General features: G+C 42.7%; 1 protein-coding gene across 5 annotated transcripts in view; it reads right to left on the bottom strand.

Moving 5' to 3' along the window:
- st3gal3b (ST3 beta-galactoside alpha-2,3-sialyltransferase 3b) overlaps positions 1 to 17922 on the bottom strand; it is a 91023-nt gene that overhangs the window by 19878 nt on the left and 53223 nt on the right. The window lies entirely within an intron of this gene.

Here is a 17922-nt window from a genome sequence, read left to right as displayed (position 1 = left end):
AACTTCAAACCTCAGATTCGCCACTTCCTGGTTGGATTTTTTTTATCAGGTTTTTGCCTGCCATATGAGTTCTGTTACACTCACAGACATCATTCAAACAGTTTTAGAAACTTCAGAGTGTTTTCTATCCTACTAATTATATGCATATTCTAGCTTTTATGGCTGAGTAGCAGGCAGCTTAATTTGGGCACACTTTTCATCCAAAATTCCCAATACTGGCCCCTTCCCCAAAGAAGTTAACTCAATAACCAGACATGGAACCTATGGGTGGGTCCCCGGTTAACTCAATAATCAGACATGGGAGCTATGGGTGGGTAACCGGTCACACAGTAATGAGACTTATAACAGGTCTGCTAGCTGAACATCCAGGGTTTAATTCATTTCCTCATAGCAGAAAACTAAAGCAAATATGTTGTCACCCAGGGACCGAGCCACAAAACAGAAAGACATGAACATCATTGTATTACATGGCTATCTAAGATGCTACACAGTGTTGAATGAGTCCATACTACATGTTGTCATCTCAGTGAGATCAATGCTCACATTCCTATTCTACAGCCCCGGCATACACAAATGTGGTGTTTGTGCCAGGGTCTGATTTTCCCATTCAAGCCTCTGGTTATTTCAAAATCTTCCACATTCCCCAGCTGTCTTCTCTGGTTGGCACGAGGCCAGAACTCCCACCAGCATTGCAGTTTGGGAATTTCAACTTTGCGGAGAGAAAGGGGAACCCGATTGATCGTTGAGCCCGTATGCGATACGAGAGTCAGGCTAAACGACCGCCACGCTTTCTTCCCTCGCGGTGGGATGTGTAACTGAGCCGACCCATAACCCAGCGGGTGAGTGAGGCTTCTTGGCCGAGTCGCCCTCCTCCTTCACCAGTCAATGGATGTCACTCCTGCCGGTGACCCTCTAAACTAGCCCCGCAGCGTGCCAGCCAGATGTTAAATCACTCTATAAACATCACACAGCAAGAGGGTAGTCATCCTCTCTCGCTCGCTCTCTCACCTCACTCTTTCCTTCACTAACTTTCTTGGCCTCTTCCCTTAGTCTAGCCTCTCACTCAATCTCTAAATCTTCTCTTCAACACTTAACACTGCATAAAAAAAAACAAAGGTCGCTTGGTTTAACAAATCTGAGTTACAAAACAAATAGATGATATGAAATTACTTTCCAAAAGGCATCCGCTCTAACTGCCTAACTGTTCACCAACAATCATAAAACAGGTGTAAGACTTGGTAAGGTAAACACTTTTTTCCATGAGGCGTCTGTGGAAAACAGAATGTGTATGGTTGGTAAACACCATTGACCCGGAGGAGATCATTTTATAAAATGGGAGCATTTCTGGGAAAGTATGTTGAGTAGACCTAACAAATCATATCAAAATGTCAAGTGGTGTGTTTTTTTAAAATCTGGAGACTAACTATTTCTGTTGATCACCATCAAAGGAATGGCTGGATACGGTTTGTGACTTTCCACAAATAGTCTGATACTTGAAAAACATTCACCTGCAGTCTGGCAAATCAACCTACGTGAGCGCTCTACAACAGAGGCTCTGGTAAGTGGCTCTGTCTAGTCGTTCCCAAGTCATAGGAAAATACAGATCAACCTACACAAGAGTCAAGGGCAGGATTAAAGCAAGACAATGCCAGGCCGGGGAAGAATAGAGATGTGTACCAAGAAGAGGGGGATCGATCTGAATGGGAAAAATTCTTGCAACCAACAGTGGTGCTCAAGGACAGTCGTATTGAAAAGACCTAATGTCACTAACACGAAATCGAAAACACCCAAGAAGATTTCTAAATACCTCACTGGAAAAGGTTGTGGCAGAACATAAGCATCTAAACACCTGAAGTATATGGAAGACTATCTCAAAAGGTTTGTACATTCCTGACCGATGTGTAATCGCAGCGATAACACTTTCAACCTCTACGGCCCACACATCCCTCTAACAACGTGGCCAAAAGTATGTGAACACGCCTTCAAACGAGTTGATTCTGCTATTTCAGCCACACGTCTAGGAGCAACAACGGACCAGCTGCGAAATGGTTGACCCACACAAGCTTACAGAACGGGGCCGCCGAGTGCTGAAGCATGTAAAAAATACTCAGTCCTCGGTTGCAACACTTACCTAGACACACACACACACACACACACACACACACACACACACACACACACACACACACACACACACACACACACACACACACACACACACACACACACACACACACACACACACACACACACACACACACACACACACACACAATATAGCTTCCTGCCTGTCACCTAGACAACACACAGAGAGATAGACTTTTGGCCGTGTAGTGTATATGATAACAAATCATCTCTAAAGCACATAGAAATACCATTAGATGCCTAATAGTAGCCCTAGGCACTTCGGAGGCAAGAACATAATGTGCACGTACACATAAACACAATGATATAACATACTGTGCATTTCGAGTGGAGGCTGCTGAGGGGAGAACGGCTCATAATGCCCGGAACGGAGCTAATGGTATGGCAGCAAACACCTGGAAACCATGTTTGATGTATTTTGATAGCATTCCACTAAAGTCATTACCACGAGCCCGTTCTCCCCAATTAAGGGGCCACCAACCTCCTGTGGTGCATTCACTCCATAGATGTACAATTGAAGTGATGAAGAGAAGCCAGTCAAGTTAAGCTCCTCAATGGGAAGGAGGCGGCCTCAATAAAGCGCCCTGGAGATGTCTAGCCTCTACGGTCTAGCCTCTACGGCTTATGTATAGCCGAGGTAGATAAACCTCCGGAACCCACGCTGTTACAGTAAAATTATTTTCACACTGCATGTTCTAGTTCACAACCATTGCTTGAGGGGCCGAATGAGTGGGGGAGATCATGGAGAAAAGGCTAAAGGGAGAGAGAGGGAAAGCAGGGCAAGCGAGTTGGACGGTTCATATCTGCAGGCCATACACAGATGATCATAAGGCCCTTCTATGCAAATAAAAACAAACACGTGTCACCCTGCGCCCAGCTACAAGCAGCCAGGCGAGACCTTGGACCAAATTGGAAAGGGTAAGAGCACACCAGAGAGATGGACACGGACTCCCTGTCCAAAAACAACCCCATACCCCCTCCCCAGTAGGGCTACTCTTTAGATGTTCTGAAGGTCTGGAAGGACCCGATACACTGTAGGTGTCCTGTAAGCAATAGGTGCCGGGCTTCCAATGGGCTTAGGAAAGCTTCTGCCTTTTTGCTTGCACCATTCAGGTTGCTTCCGATCTGCTATCACTGAAGGGTTAGTCGTCAGGTCTTGTTTATAGACCAAGCTAGAGCAGGTCACAGGAATGTACTACTAAGTGTAACTAAAGGTCTAAATAGCAGCACCAAGCTACAAACAAACCCAATTAAGGTTGTCTGGAGGTCATTAGTGCTGTGTACATGTTTAACTCAGAGTTTACGAGGTTCACAGTGTCTCATCACAATGTCCCACGGGGGGAGGAACTTGAGAAAGAAATATGAAAGGAGGGTGGGGGAGAAGGTTTTTGAAGGGCACTCGCCCTGAGAAAACCAGGTTGGCCAGACAGACCAAGGTTCCAGTTACCAAAAATCCAAAACAACCCAAACTCTATGAGGTACTTCGACGCTTACTCCCTTTGTTAGGAGAAACCTGAAGCATTTGCCAATTTGCTTTTCTTGACATGCACTACGACCTCTGCCCTCTCTGGGGGTCACGTCAGTTTCTCTTCTCCCGGTCGTGCCGGGGTTATCCGGTGTGTGGAACCCGTGCATTCGCACTCCCATGACGGCAAACAGGGAAAACAATGGGAACACTTAACCGCATTCCGACCCAAAGGAGGACTTGCGTGAACTATGTGGCCTCAGGGTGGTTTAGAGGGTGTCTTTAGACAACCCTTGTTCCACCGGCAGTCTGGAGCCGTTTACTTACAGCAAACAGACTACAGCAGACCTACAGCATGGTTCTCCAAGCAGTTAAATGAGTACTGTAGCAAATTATCAAAATAATATTCAGAAGCCTCTCCATCAAGATACTCTCAATAACCCAGTCTTCTGTTAAAACCAGGGAATTAAGAGCTAGCCTACATCTGAGGATGTATCAAAAGTTAACAGGCTAAATGACTGATTCTGCTTTGTTCAAAATAATCTGGATTTGACTTCTTGCATATACACAGATACTGCTTGGCTAATGTTCTTAATCCTCGTTTACAGGTAGGTAAATGTTTCTGTATAGTGCCTTGTCCACATTTTGTTGTTACAAAGTGGGATTAAAATGGATTACTCTGACAAAGTGGTAGAACGTTTTAAACATGTATAAAAAAGAAGATTTTTTAAAATAACAAATATTGATTAGATAAGTATTCACCCCCTGAGTCAATACATGTTAGAATCACCTTTGGCAGCAATTACAGATGTGAGACTTTCTGGGTAAATCAAAGCTTTGCACACCTGGATTGTACAGTAGATGCACATTATTGTTTTAAAAAAATCTTCAAGCTCTGTCAAGTTGGTTGTTGAGCATTGCCAGCCATTTTCAAGTCTTGCCATAGATTTTCAAGCCGATTTAAGTCAAAACTGTAACTAGGCCACTCGGGAACATTCAATGTCATCTTAGTAAGCAACTTCAGTGTATAGGTTATTGCCCTGCTGAAAGGTGAATTTGTCTCCCATTGTCTCTAAGAAAACATGATGCATCACTATGCTTAAAAATATGAAGTAGTATTCAGTGATGTTGGATTTTCCCCAAATATAACTTTGTATTGAGGACATAAAGTTCCCTTCTTTGCCACATTTATTGCAGTTTTACTTTAGTGCCTTATTGCAAACAGAATGCATGTTTTGGAATATGTTTATTCTGTACAGGTTTACTTCTATTTACTCTGTCAATTAAGCTAGTATGGTGGCTAGTGTTATCGATCAATCCTCAGTGTTCTCCTATCATAGCCATTAAACTCTAAACTGCTGTAAAGTCACCATTGGCCTCTGAAACCCCTCAGCGGTTTCCTTCCTCTCCGCAAACTGAGGACGCCTGTACTGTATCTTTGTAGTGACTGTGTGCAGTGGTGGGAAAAGTACCCAATTGTCTTACTTGTGTTACAGTACAAATATCTCAATAGAAAACTACTCAAGTAAAAGTCATACAGTAAAATGCTACTTGAGTAAAAGTTTTAAAAAATTGTTTTAAATATACTTAAGTATCAAAGTAAAAAAAAATATTTGTTAAATTAAGCAAAACAGATGGCCCCATTTTCTTGTTTTTACATTTTTATTTACAAATAGCCAGTTGCACACTCCAACACCAGACATCACTTTCAAATGAAGCATGTGTGTTTAGTGAGTCCGCCACATCAGAGGCAGTAGGGATGACCAGGGTTGTTCTCGTGATAAGTTCTTGAATTGGACCATGTTCCTGTCCTGCTAAGCATTCAAAATGGGTACTTATGGGTGTCAGGGAAAATGTATGGAGTAAAAAGTATTTGTTTATTTAGGAATGTAGTGAAGTAAAAGTTGTCAAAAATATAAAAGAGTAAAGTACAGATACCCTAAAAAAACCCACTTGCAGTAGAATGGCCCATACGGACGAGCTCAGTGACTTTCAACGTGGTTCCGTCATAGGATGCCACCTTTCCAACAAGTCAGTTCGTCAGATTTTTTGCCCTGCTAGAGCTGCCCCAGTCAACAGTAAGTGCTGTTATTGTGAAGAGGAAATGTCTAGGTGTAACAATGGCTCAGCCGCGAAGTGGTAGGCCACACAAGCTCACAGAACGGGAGCACCGAGTGCTGAAGCACATAAAAATTGTCTGTCCTCGGTTGCAACACTCTACAGAGTTCCAAACTGCTTCTGGAACCAATTTCAGCACAAGAACTGTTCGTCGAGAGCTTCACAAAATGGGATTCCATGGCAGAGCAGCGGCACACAGGCCTAAGATCACCATGTGCAATGCCAAGTGTCGGCTGGAGTAGTGTAAAGCTTGCCACCATTGAACTCAGTGGAAACTCATTCTCTGGAGTGATGAATCACGCTTCACAGTCTGGCAGTCCAACGGGCGAATCTGGGTTTGGCGGATGTCAGGAGAACGCTACCTGCCTGAATGTATAGGTGCCAACTGTAAAGTTTGGTGGAGGAGGAATAATGGTTCAGGCTAGGGCCCTTACTTCCAGTGAAGGGAAATCTTAACGCTACAGCATACAATGACATTCAACAATTCTGTGCTTCCAACTTTATGTCAAGAGTTTTGGGAAGACCCTTTCCTGTTTCAGCATGACAATGCCCCCATGCACAAAGCGAGGTCCATACAGAAATGGTTTGTCGAGATCAGAGTGGAAGAACTTGACTGGCCTGCACAGAGCCCCATCAAACACCTTTGGGGTGATTTAGAACGCTGATTGTGAGCCAGGCCTAATCGCCAAACATCAGTGCCCGACCTCACTTATGCCGGTGGATGAATGGAAGCAAGTCGTTACAGCCTTATTCTAAAAATGAATTTAAAAAAATATTAAATCCTCAATCTAAACACAATACCCCATAATGACAAAGTGAAAACTGTTTTTTAGATTGTTTGCAAATGGATTATAAATAAAAAAAACTTATTTACATAAGTGTTCAAATAAAGGAAAGGATAAAGCTGTTTTTTTAACAAGCACTACATTTCTGCTGGTTCCCTTATTGATAATGGTGGTGTCCAGGGCCTTTAATGTAAGCTCTGTTACAGTAAACTATCATATAGGCCCTCACGTGAACCATTTTAACATTGAGCCTGTTTCTTATGCTGAGGTCTATAAAGCACTAAAGGCAATAGACACTAAAAAGTCTGCAGGTCCAGACAACCTGGATACCTACCTCTTAAAGACAGCAGCTGGTATTATTACTGAACCTTGTGGCTCACATTTTCAACTTGAGTCTCTTGACCAATTCCATACCCAGCATTTAGAAATCAGCTTGTGTCCTCCCACTGCTAAAGGGTGGTGATCCCTCAGATGCTAATAACTATAATCCTATCCTGGCCAAAGTCTATGAAACCCTAGCTAAAAAACCTTTGCAATTGAAAATAACATACAAAGCGGGATTTAGTCTGGCTTTAGTTCGGGGCACAGCACCACAACTGCAGCTATAGCAGTGGCAAATTACATCAATGCACTTGATAAAAAGCAACATTGTGCTAATCTGTTTGTTGATTTATCAAGAGGCATTTGATTCAGCTGACCATAAATTGTTGCTTGCTAGACTAAGTAACATTGGTCTCAGTGAAGGGGCAGTAAATTGGTTTAGGAACCATCTTTCTGACAGAACACATCATGTATATTCTGACAATCACAAGTCTATCTTTCCTGAGATTATTAGAGGTGTGCCCCAAGGTTCAATTTTCGCACCTGTGTTGTTCTAAATTTGTGTTAAGGATTTGGGAAATGGGATGCAACCAGCAAAGTTGCATCTATATGCAGATGATACAGTCATATATTCATCACCTCCAGACTGCTTTTCAGTACGTTTGAGACCTCTACGGTCTCAAACTGGTCTTAAATAACAAAAATCATGACCTTTACCAGAGCTCGCACTAAGCCAGAGAAGGTTAGCATTATCAAATCTGGTGGCTTAACCATTGAAAAAGAGTCATCCGACAAATACCTAGGTATACGGTTGGATGACAAGTTGTCCTCTAAAGTTCATATGGATAATAAATACCTAGGTATACGGTTGGATGACAAGTTGTCCTCTAAAGTTCATATGGATAATAAATACCTAGATATACGGTTGGATGACAAGTTGTCCTCTAAAGTTCATATGGATAATAAATACCTAGGTATATGGTTGGATGACAAGTTGTCCTCTAAAGTTCATATGGATAATAAATACCTAGGTATATGGTTGGATGACAAGTTGTCCTCTAAAGTTCATATGGATAATAAATACCTAGGTATACGGTTGGATGACAAGTTGTCCTCTAAAGTTCATATGGATAATAAATACCTAGGTATATGGTTGGATGACAAGTTGTCCTCTAAAGTTCATATGGATAATAAATACCTAGGTATATGGTTGGATGACAAGTTGTCCTCTAAAGTTCATATGGATAATAAATACCTAGGTATACGGTTGGATGACAAGTTGTCCTCTAAAGTTCATATGGATAATAAATACCTAGGTATACGGTTGGATGACAAGTTGTCCTCTAAAGTTCATATGGATAATTTTGCACCGAAGCTTAAATTAAAATTGGGTTTTTATTTTTCGTAATAAGGCTTGCTTCCCGCTTACGGCTAGAAAGAAGCTTGTTCAGGCCGCTTTTCTCTCTGTAATTGATTACGGTGTCTTCTTGTACATGCATGCAGCCTCCTCTGTCTGGACTTTTTTGCAAATGTCAAGTCCCTCACCCACCATTGCACCTTGTCCAACCCACTGTTTGGTACATCACTTTGAATGCGCAGAAAGCTACATTTCTGTGTTCATCTACAAAGCCCTTCAGGGTAAAATCCCTCTTTACCTCTGTAGTCTGGTCTCTTTCACCACCAGCAGTCACCACACCCGGTCTGCTAGGTGGTTTCTACTTAAAGTCCCCAGAACATTTACAGTATTATTTTTATTTTATTTTTTTTTATTTCACCTTTATTTAACCAGGTAGGCTAGTTGAGAACAAGTTCTCATTTGCAACTGCGACCTGGCCAAGATAAAGCATAGCAGTGTGAACAGACAACACAGAGTTACACATGGAGTAAACAATTTAGCAAGTCAATAACACAGTAGAAAAAAATGGGCAGTCTATATACAATGTGTGCAAAAGGCATGAGGAGGTAGGCGAATAATACAATTTTGCAGATTAACACTGGTGATAAATGATCAGATGGGCATGTACAGGTAGAGATATTGGTGTGCAAAAGAGCAGAAAAGTAAATAAATAAAAACAGTATAAAAACAGTATGGGAATGAGGTAGGTGAAAAAGGGTGAGCTATTTACCAATAGACTATGTACAGCTGCAGCGATCGGTTAGCTGCTCGGATAGCTGATGTTTGAAGTTGGTGAGGGAGATAAAAGTCTCCAACTTCAGCGATTTTGCAATTCGTTCCAGTCACAGGCAGCAGAGTACTGGAACGAAAAGGCGGCCAAATGAGGTGTTGGCTTTAGGGATGATCAGTGAGATACACCTGCTGGAGCGCGTGCTACGGATGGGTGTTGCCATCGTGACCAGTGAACTGAGATAAGGCGGAGCTTTACCTAGCATGGACTTGTAGATGACCTGGAGCCAGTGGGTCTGGCGACGAATATGTAGTGAGGGCCAGCCGACTAGAGCATACAAGTCGCAGTGGTGGGTGGTATAAGGTGCTTTAGTGACAAAACGGATGGCACTGTGATAGACTGCATCCAGTTTGCTGAGTAGAGTGTTGGAAGCCATTTTGTGCAAGAATGCCTTGTCATCTGGTGCACCAGAGGCATGGAATAGTCTACAATCCATGCTACATCGAGATCTGTTAGTGCCAATGAATGAATTACACATTTTGATGGGAGACTATGTTACAAAGGAGTGTAAATGCGTTTTTATTTTATTTAGGCTGGATCATGTTGTTGAATTGTATTGTTCAATGTTTGAATTCTGTAATTTATTGATTGTTGCTGCCTTCTTGGCCAGGCTTCCCTTGATAGACTCAATGTGCTTTTCCCGGGTTTACACACACACACACACACACACACACACACACACACACACAAAGTTTGGGGTCACTTAGAAATGTTTTTTAAAAAGAAAAGCACATTTTTGTCCATTAAAACTACATCAAATTTATCAGAAATACAGTGTAAACATTGTTAATGTTGTAAATTACTATTGTACCTGGAAACGGCAGATTTTTAATGGAATATCTACATAGGCGTTCAGAGGCCCATTATCAGCAAACTTCACTACTGTGTTCCAATGGCACGTTGTGTTAGCTAATCCAAGTTTATCATTTTAAAAGGCTAATTGGCTTTTTGCAATTATGTTAGCACACCTGAAAACTGTTGTGCTAATTAAAGAAGCAATACAACTGGCCTTCTTAAGACTAGTTGAGTATCTGGAGCATCAGCATTTGTGGGTTCGATTTACAGGCTCAAAATGGCCAGAAACAAACACCTTTCTTCTGAAACTTGTCAGTCTATTCTTGTTCTGAGAAATGAGGGCGATTCCATTCGAGAAACTGCCAAGAAACTGAAGATCTCGTACAGTGTACTACTCTCTTCACAGAACAGTGCAAACTGGCTCGAAACAGAATAGGAAGAGTGGGAGGCCCCGGGGCACAACTGAGCAAGAGGACAAATACATTAGAGTGTCTAGTTTGAGAAACAGATGCCTCACAAGTCCTCAACTGGCAGCTTCATTAAATAGCACCTGCTAAACACCAGTCTCAACGTCAACAGTGAAGAGGCGACTCCGGGATGCTGGCCTTCTATGCAGAGTTCCTCTGTCCAGTGTCTGTTCTTTTGCCCATCTAAATCTTTTCTTTTTATTGGCCAGTCTGAGATATGGATTTTTCTTTGCAACTCACTTGACTTCTAAACAGCTTCTACCCCCAAGCCACAAGACTCCTGAACAACTCGTCAAATGGCTACCCAGACTATTTGCAGTGTCCCCCCCACTCTTTACACCACTGCTTCTCTCTGTTGTCATCTATGCATAGTCACTTTAATAACTCTACCTACAAGTACATACTACCTCAACTAACCGGTGCCCCCGCACATTGACTCTGTATCGGTACGCCCATGTATATAGTCTCGCTATTGTTATTTTACTGCTGCCCTTTAATTACTTGTAACTTTTATCTCTTATTCTTATCCATATTTTTTGTAAACTGCATTTTTGGTTAGGGGCTCGTAAGTAAGCAATTCACTGTAAGGTCTACCTACACCTGTTGTATGCGCATGTGACTAATACAATTTGATTACTTATGTAATTTCCGTTATTTTGCTTTTTTTTATACATTTGCAAAAATGTATGAAAAAAAAACATTTTGCTTTGTCAAGATTGAGTATTGTGTGTAGATTGATGAGGGGAAAAAACAACTTAATACATTTTAGAATAAGGCTGTAACATAACAAAATGTGGAAAAAGTCAAGGGGTCTGAATACTTTCCGAATGCACCGTACATACGAAGTGGTTAAAACAGTATGTAAACATTAAAGTGACTGGTGTTGTATGACTATGCACATAGGGCAGCAGCCTCTAAGGTGTATGGCAGAGTAACCGGATGGAGGCCGGCTAGTGATGACTATTTAACAGTCAGATGGCCTTGAGATAGAAACTGAAAAACAGCTTCTCTGTGCCAGCTTTGATGCACCTGCACTGACCTCACACTTCTGGATGATAGAGGCATGAACAGGCTGTGGCTGAGGTCTTTGATGATCTTCTTGACCTTCCTGTGACACCGGGTGCTGTAGGTTTCCTGGAGGGCAGGCAGTGCGCCCCTGGTGATGAGTTGGGCAGACCGCACAACCCTGAGGTTGCAGACGGTGCAGTTGACGTACCAGGTGATACAGCCTGACAGGATGTGCTCAGCGGTGCATCGGTAAAAGTTTGTGAGGGTCTTAGGGGCCAAGCCACATTTCTTCAGCTTCCTGACGTTGAAGAGGTGCTGTTGCGCCGCCTTCATCACACCGTCTGTGTGGTTGGACCATTTCATATGGTCAGTAATGTGTATGGCAGGGGAAATTTAAGCTTTTCACCTTCTCCACTGTGGATGTGGGCGTGCTCCCTCTGCAGTCTCCTGAAGTGCACAATCAGCTCCTCCGATTTGTTGACGTTGAAGGAGAGGTTATTTTCCTGGCACCACTCTGCCAGGGCCTCACTTCCTCCCTACCGTTACCACCTTCCTACCCTTACCACCGTCAAAACAAGTCCAGGATCCAGATGCAGAGGTAGGTGTTCAGTCCCAGGGTCTTTACCGTAGTGAAAAGCTTGGAGGGCTCAACGGTGAGCTGTAGTCAATGAACAGCATTATCACATAGGTGTTCCTTTTGTCCAGGTGGGAAAGGGCAATGTAGAGTGCAAGAGAGATTGCGTCATCTGTGGATCTGTTGGTGCGTTATGCAAATTGGAGTGGGGCCAGGGTTTCTGGGATGATGGTGTTGATGTGAGCCATGACCAGCCTTTTCAAAGCATGGTTACAAATGTTACCACGGGGGCGGTAGTCATTTAGACAGGTTACCTTGGTGTTCTTAGGCACAGGGACAATGGTGGTTTACTTGAAACATGTAGGTATTACAGACTGGGTCAGAGAGAGATTGAAAATGTCAGTGAAGATACTTGCCAGCGCATGCTCCGAATATGCATCCTGGTAATCCGTCTGGCCCTCCGGCCTTGTGAACGTTAACCTGTTTATTGGTCTTACCCATATCGGCTATGGAGAGCGTGATTATACAGTCGTCCGCAACAGCTGGTGCACTCACGCGTGGTTCAGTGTTGCTTGCCTTGAAGCAAGCATAAAAAAAGGCATTTAGCCCTTCTGGTAGGCTTGCGTCACTGGGCAGCTCTCAGCTGGGTTTCCCTTTGTAATTCATGATAGTTTTCAAGCCCTGCCACATCTGACGAGCATCAGAGACAATGTGGAAGGAGTCAATGTTAGTGCTGTATTGAGACTTTGCCTGTTTGATGGTTCCAAGGGCGTAGCGGTATATCTTATAAGCGTCCGTATTAGTGTCCTGCTCCTTGAAAGCGGCAGCTCTAGCCTTTAGCTCAGTGCGGATGTTGCCTGTAATCCATGGCTTCTGGTTGGAATATGTATGCATGTATGGTCACTGCGGGGACAACGTCATCGACACACTTGAAGCCGGTGACTGATATGTTAAACTCCTCAATGCTGTCAAATGAATGCCGAAAGATATTCCAGTCTGTGCTAGCAAAACAGTACTGTAGGTTAGCATCCGCTTCATCGGACCACATCACTGGTACTTCCTGTTTGAGTTTTTGCTTGTCAACAGGAAGCGGGAGGATAGAGTTAAGGTCCAATTTGCCAAATAGAGGTGGGGGAGAGCTTTGTATGAGTCTCTGGGTGTGGAGTAAACGAGATCTAAAGTTTTTATCCCTCTAGATGCACAGGTGACATGCTGGTAGAAAGAGGTAAAAATGGATTTCAGTTTGCATTAAAATCCCATACCACTAGGAGCACCACCTCTGGATGAGTATTTTCTTGTTTGCTTATGGCCCAATACAGATTGTTGAATGCGGTCTTAGTGCCAGTATTGGCTTGTGGTGGTAAATAGACAGCTACACAAAAAATTGATGAAATCTTGGTAAATAGTATGGTCTACAGCTTATCATGAGGTATTTTAACACTTCCTTAATATCAGAGATTGCAGAACAGCTGTTGTTAATAAAGGAGACACAAGGCCACCACCACTGATCTTACTGGACTTTGCCGTTCTGTCCCGCCGATGAATAGAAAAACCAGATAGCTTTATATTATCCATGTCCTTGTTCAGCCACGACTCCGAGAAGCATAGTCTATGTCCCGTTGATAGAATAGTCTTGAGCAGAGCTCGTCCAATTTATTCTCTAACGACTGCACATTCGCCAATAGAACAGAGGGTAGAGGCGATTTATTTATTCGCCGCCGTACTCTCACCAGGGTGTCCGTGCGCCAGCCTATATAGAGCAGTCTTCGCCTTCTACAAGTGTCAGGGATCAACGATAGGTCCAGGATAATGAATGTCTTTCGCCTCCCAACTCAGTGAAGTAGAAGTCCTTGTCCAAATCGAGGTTAGTGTTAGCCGTTCTGATGGTCCAGAAGCTCTTTTCAGTCATATAAACGATGGTGGAAACATTATGTACAAAGAAAGTTAAGTTCAGCTTTCAAAAAATACCCAAAATAGTACAATTGGTCTGGAGCCCATAAAACGGCCGTCATTACACTTTTATTATGTCATTTCCAACTCCCTCTGGGCAAGAAATGTTGGTAAACTCTGCAACCTTTAAAAACATTAGTCAGGTGTCAGTCAACTCATCAAAACACTTCTGCCGGGAGAGAGGGGGGAAAAGGGGACGGCCACGACAGCACAGGTGAGAGTCACTTTCAGAAGCACTATTACGAAAGCGCACCTCCCACCCACATAAAAGAAGCCATGAGAAACATTCCCTTTCAAACCTGGTGAGAGAGGCATCCTGAAAGGGCCTTGCATTCCTTCCACCTGTGAGCGCCCTCACCACACAAAGGAGCCCCCGCCAGACCAAAGACATCAAAGCTCCCACAGAGCAACTGTTCAAAGCTACATACAAATCTCCCAGTGGGCCAGACAAAAAGGAGAGAGTGCACAGGGGTTGTCTATGTGTAGGGATTAGTGTAACAGGAGTCAGAAAACATGCGTTTTCTGAAGCTTGTTTTCTTTGTACAGTTACTCATGGCTTTACCAGTGTACAACTGGCCTACTGGTATTAACAAGGTGAAAATGTGAGGGGTTAAAAACATGACAGCACAAAGGGGCTTGCTAGCCGCAGTCGCTAAAAACATACATAGTGTGTTATGTTTCCACTGCAATAGTTTAGGTCCCTTATGATGCAGTTACTCCGGTAGCAATGAAGTGACGATAATATTCAATCAACAGGATTACTTGTCTTTTGACGAGGGTTCCCAAAATGACTAAACAGCAGATTACAGTTTTCAGTCAACAGTTACCTGACTGACTACCTTGTTACCAGGGCTACAGGTTGTTTACTGAGAGAATTAATCATGCTTGGAGACCAGACCGCATCTCATCATTCAGTTCCCCCATATCATGCGTAGAGAAAGTGTTTGTTGCTTGACAAATTCCTGTTGATGAAAGATCATCCAAGAAGCTCTGTTCGCTCCTAGAGCTAGATTAGCGTCGAACGCATACATTCCGTCTGTTGCGGCAAACCGTTTCTCTTTGGACGTGTTTATTATTTGGCAGGTAAATAAAAAGGAACGTCAATTTAGATGTTCAACCAATCAAGTATTCACATTCATTCAATTAAAAAGACATAATAGCGGCGCAATGACTGGAAGTCTATGGGTAACGCTAGTTAGTACTGGCTCGTTAAAACTACCTGTAACCTCACCCAAAATATCCCTTTAACTACTGTAATGCCTCTTTGTGCTCAGTGGCAGTACATACAGTTGAAGTCGGAGGTTTACATACACCTTAGCCAAATACACTTACTCAGTTTTTACAATTCCTGACATTTTTTAGGGTCAGTTAGCATCACCACTGATTTTAAGAATGTGAAATGTCAGAATAGTAGAGTGAATGATTTGTTTCAGCTTTTATTTCTTTAATCACATTCCCAGTGGGTGAGAAGTTTACATACACTCAATTAGTAGTTGGTAGCATTGCCTTTAAAACTTTTAACTTGGGTCAAACGTGTCGGGTAGCCTTCCACAATAAGTTGGGTGAATTTTGTCCCATTCCTCCTGACAGAGCTGGTGTAACTGAGTCAGGTTTGTAGGCCTCCTTGCTCGCACACGCTTTCTCAGTTCTGACCACAAACGTTCTATAGGATTGAGGTCAGGGCTTTGTGATGGCCACTCCAATACCTTGACTTTGTTGTCCTTAAGCCATTTTGCCACAACTTTGGAAGTATGCTTGGGGTCATTGTCCATTTGGAAGACCCATGTGACCAAGCTTTAACTTCCTGACTGATGTCTTGAGAAGTTGCTTCAATATATCCACATCATTTTTCTCCCTCATGATGCCATCTATTTTGTGAAGTGCACCAGTCCCTCCTGCAGCAAAGCAACCCCACAACATGATGCTGCCACCTCCGTGCTTCACGGTTGGGATGGTGTTCTACGGCTTGCAAGCCTCCCCCTTTTTCCTCCAAACATAACAATGGTCATTATGGCCAATAAGTTGTATTTGTATTTCATCAGACCAGAGGACATTTCTTCAAAAAGTGCGATCTTTGTCCCCATGTGCAGTTGCAAACCGTAGTGTGAGTTTTTTTATGCCGGTTTTGGAGCAGCCTTTCAGGTTATGTCAATATAGGAATCGTTTTACTGTGGATATAGATACTTTTGTAACCGTTTCCTCCAGCATCTTCACAAGGTCCTTTGCTGTTGTTCTGGGATTCATCTCTAGGAGACAGAACACGTCTCCTTCCTGAGTGGTATGACGGCTGCGTGGTCCCATGGTGTTTATACTTGCGTACTATTGTTTGTACAGGTGAACGTGGTACCTTTAGGCCTTTGGAAATTGCTCCCAAGGATGATCCAAACTTGTGTAGGTCTACAATTTATTTTCCCACGATGTCAAGCAAAGAGGCACTGAGGTTGAAGGTAGGCCTTTGAAATACATCTACAGGTACACCTCCAATAGGCTAATTGACATCATTTGAGTCAATCAGAAGCTTCTAAAGCCATGACATCATTTTCTGGAATTTTCCAAGCTGTTTAACTTAGTGTATGTAAACTTCTAACCCACTGGAATTGTGATACAGTGAATTATATTGAAATAATCTGTCTGTAAACAATTGTAGTGAAAATTACTTGTGGCATGCACAAAGTAGATGTCCTAACCAACTTTCCAAAACTATAGTTTGCGAACAAGAAATTTGTGGAGTGGTTGAAAAACAAGTTTTAATGACTCCAACCTAAGTGTATGTAAACTTCCAACTTCAACTGTACATCACTGTACATTAACTTTTTGTCCTGAATACAAAGTGTTATGTTTGGGGCAAATCCAATACAACACATTACTGAGTACTACACTCCATATTTTCAAGCATAGTGGGGAGTTTTTAAGGATAAAAAATAAACGGAATGGCGCTAAACACAAGCAAAATCCTAGAGGAAAACCTGGTTCAGTCTGCTTTCCACCAGACACTAGGAGATGAAGTCACCTTTCAGCAGGACAATAACCTAAAAAAAAGGCCAAATCTACATTGGAGTTGCTTACCAAGAAGACAGTGAATGTTCTGGAGTGGTAGAGATTCAGTTTGGACTTTAATCTACTTGAAAATCTATAGCAAGACCTGAAAATGGTTGCCTAGCAATGATCAACAACCAATGACAGAGCTTGAATTTAGAAAATAATACATGGGTAAATGTTGCACAATCCAGTTGTGGAAAGCTCTTAGAACTCACCCAGAAAGACCCACAGCTGTAATCGGTACCAAATGTGCTTCTACAAAGTATTACCTCAGGGGTGTGACCACTTCTGTATTTAACTTTCAATACATTTTCAAAAATGTCTAAAAACATATTTTCACTGTCATTATGGGGTAGTTAGTGTGTGTATATCAATGAGAAAAAAATGAACGTAATCAATTTAGTTTGTGAGTTACAATGAGCTGCATGAGGCAAGTTTGAGCCAAAATAGTGAGTTGGTGTGACTGAGTTAAGTGTGTGTGCGTGCATGCATCCCAACTACAGAGCCTTCATGGAAGACCGAGGACTTTTGACCAGTGATTTATTTAATGAGAAAGTATTCCTTCCACTGCAGATCTAAGGCTGATCTGTGAGGAGCCAGAGCTCAGATAAATGTTTTCCATGTCCGCCATTTCCACTGTCCCCGCTACTTACCAGCTGACAGTCCAGACAAATCTGCTCAATTCAAAAGGCCCCATCGAACAGCCAACTCTTTTACTCTTTCCCTTGTTCTTATGGCCCTCTCCCTTACCCTAGTTTTACCCCCTCTCTCACTCTCCCTCCTCCTAACCCCTCTTATCTCTCCAGAGTCTTGTATTTTGACAAATGTCACCTAGTAAAAATTCCTGCTTGCCACTGGTCCCTGAAAGTCACACAGCTGCGCTGGATAGGAAGCGGATTCCCCATACGCTGGATTGCCAGATTTACCAGAAGAATCCCTTTAGAAAATTAGCAGCCCCCTATAGAGAGAAACTCAACACGGCCAAAATTGAATGCTCAACCGTCAAGTTCAACAGCAGACCATTTTTTTCTCCATCTGGAGAGACTGCGAATATCCTTGAATTTAACAT

This window comes from Oncorhynchus keta, chromosome 23 (genome assembly GCF_023373465.1).
Source record: "Oncorhynchus keta strain PuntledgeMale-10-30-2019 chromosome 23, Oket_V2, whole genome shotgun sequence".
NCBI classification, from domain to species: domain Eukaryota; kingdom Metazoa; phylum Chordata; class Actinopteri; order Salmoniformes; family Salmonidae; genus Oncorhynchus; species Oncorhynchus keta.
The sequence above is the reverse complement of the archived record's forward strand: the minus strand, read 5'-3'. Positions and strand labels throughout refer to the sequence as shown.